Here is a 2,259-nt window from a genome sequence, read left to right as displayed (position 1 = left end):
TTTTTGCGCTTGGCGTCTCAGCGGTTTATCGTTTTACTTAATGCGCATGCGTCTACCTTCAAAACGGTCTCTAGACCTACCCGCCAGAGTGGGGGGAGGGGAATGGCGATAATCAGCTCCCCGCAGAGACTGGGTAGTAATCCAGAGCTCGTTCAGGATGGCAGGGGCGGTTGTTCTACCCTCAATCCGCAGCTTTTCATCCGCGCTCCTGTCAGTTTAGAAAGACAGCACGAGGGAAAGGAAGCCATTCCCTTTCTCCCCAGAACGCGTAGGAGCTGGAGGGCCGGATGGTGCCAAGCCTCCTCTGGGTACCGCCCCACCCCTGAGCCCAGAGCCCCGATCACCGTGGGGCGCCTGGGACCATACCCTTACCTGCCCGCTTTAGGGTATCAGTCCCCGACCTACATGGGCTGCCAGTGCCCGAGCTAGCCTTGTACCCCACTTTGCCTAACGAACTCGCACTCTGCGAACCCCTCGCCTTTCCAAGGCCGCGGGCCCTTGCACGAGAAGCGCTCTGTGTGCTGCGCCTCGCGAGTGAAGGCCGAGACTGCCAGGAGCGCGAAGGACGCAGCCCAGAGCGCTGCCTCTCCCAGGTGGAGACACGCCCAGGTCGTCCCGCGTGCACGTACAGAGGTAAATGGGTGAAGTTAAAAGAATCCCAGCAACACAACAGAATACGGATGATGTCCCGAGTCTCTCCGGATCTGAGTGACCTACGCTAGCGAGACCTGCTAGAAATTAACAATAAGACTTTTCTTGTTTGGGTGGTGCCACGGTGGGTACCACAATTGATAAGCCTCTGAATGGCATCGCAAGAGGTTGCAGGCAAAAACACGCTTTTCTTTCAAGTACAATGTTGAGGAGGCTAAATCCAGTTTGGACAGTTTGGTTTTTTAAAAAGGGGGTCTTCAAAGGAAAGGTGCAGAGACAGCGTGCAGAACTTGGACCTTTTAAGTCTGCCCAAGGGTGTTAAGTAGACAGAAGGGCATCACAAGCCTTCAGCAAGAGAGCAACAGGAGCTGTGTAACGTGAACCTTCAAGTGTAAGGGAAACTCAGATGAAACAGGCTGGGAGAGTAACAGGACGTGACCTCACCTGCAAAGGATCTATCTAGAGGAGACGGAAAACACCAGCTTAGATCATCGAAAAGTGAGACTCCCAAGTCTCCAGGCCAGGAGGTAGGTGAAAAGCAAGAACACAAGCCTAGCCCAGGAAAACTTCGGGTCGCCTGGGCAACAGTGCGTTCAAGGCAGCCTGGGAAATTTAGTGAAAGCCTGTCTCAAAAAGAAAACAAGAGAAATCTTAGTGGTAGAGAGCTTGCTTAGCATGTACATTTCTCCCTACATGGTCTTGAGACATGAGATAGATAACCAAGAACATACTCTTCTTGAGTTAATCCACACCATTTGAGAGCCCTATTCTTATTAGATGTATGGGGAAAGCGATGCATGCTAGAGAGGCTTTAGGCAAACAGTCCTACCACTCAACTATATCCTCACACACACACTTTTTTATTTGAATCATCTTTTTTCACTTTGCACAGTAGTGTGCCTGTAGTCCCAGCTGAGATGAGAGAGTCACTTCAACTTAGGACAACTTCCAGGTTTCACACCTGAAGGGGGAAAAATGTTTCCTTTCTGATAACACAACCACGTTCCTACGATGTTTCTCTAAATTCCATTCTACTTGTATAGGGAGGTTATTTTTCCATAGTAAGAGTAAATGCAATGTATGATCATCATTGATAAAAGTCCTTTCCTGAGGATAGATTGTTTTTGAGTTACAATTGCACATATCCCAAGCTGGCCCCAAACTCCCCTTGTAGAGTTTGATCCCCTGCCTCTAGAGTGATGGGATTGAGCTGTGTATGCCACCACACCCAATTTAGTATTTACTGATGGACAATTATTGGGCAGAAGGCTCTGAGTATTTTTGTAACTTCTAATAATGGAAGAGTTTGAAGATCCTCTTGTATACAAGGGTTGCACATGCTTGAGTCCAGTTTCACTAGGCTGGCAGTGCCCTTTCCTTTAATCCTTACTGATTTAACACTGGGAAGATGGTAACTGTGTCTGATCACTAGAGAGTAAATGTTATGATATAACCATTCCCCATTAATGTAGATTGTCCAAAACAAAGCTTTCTCACAGAAAAAGTTCTGGGCCAGGCATGGGTTGCACACATCTATAAGCACAGCAGAGCAGCCCAGTCCCAGGAGGTTTCAGGACAGTCTGGACTAATTAGTGCCTCTTTCTTTTT

At 48.5% G+C, this 2,259-nt stretch overlaps 1 protein-coding gene and 1 long non-coding RNA gene across 3 annotated transcripts in view; one reads left to right on the top strand and one right to left on the bottom strand.

The window, feature by feature from the left end:
• The window catches only part of Hnrnph1 (heterogeneous nuclear ribonucleoprotein H1), a 9,811-nt gene extending 9,262 nt beyond the window's left edge, over window positions 1-549 (bottom strand). The window contains exons 1-2 of one of the 2 annotated variants that reach the window (XM_031352672.1): window positions 373-549; window positions 81-208 (exon numbers count right to left, since the gene is read on the bottom strand). The gene's annotated coding sequence lies outside the window, so the exon portion shown is untranslated. The remainder of the gene's footprint in view (window positions 1-80; window positions 209-372) is intronic. The other variant, XM_031352666.1, reaches the window with a different exon arrangement.
• A 503-nt stretch (window positions 550-1,052) lies between these two features.
• The window catches only part of LOC116077848, a 14,910-nt gene continuing 13,703 nt past the window's right edge, over window positions 1,053-2,259 (top strand). Inside the window, exon 1 of the long non-coding RNA XR_004113353.1 lies at window positions 1,053-1,178. This is a non-coding gene — a long non-coding RNA (uncharacterized LOC116077848). The remainder of the gene's footprint in view (window positions 1,179-2,259) is intronic.

Source organism: Mastomys coucha, unplaced genomic scaffold (genome assembly GCF_008632895.1).
Source record: "Mastomys coucha isolate ucsf_1 unplaced genomic scaffold, UCSF_Mcou_1 pScaffold5, whole genome shotgun sequence".
NCBI lineage: Eukaryota > Metazoa > Chordata > Mammalia > Rodentia > Muridae > Mastomys > Mastomys coucha.
The sequence above is the reverse complement of the archived record's forward strand: the minus strand, read 5'-3'. Positions and strand labels throughout refer to the sequence as shown.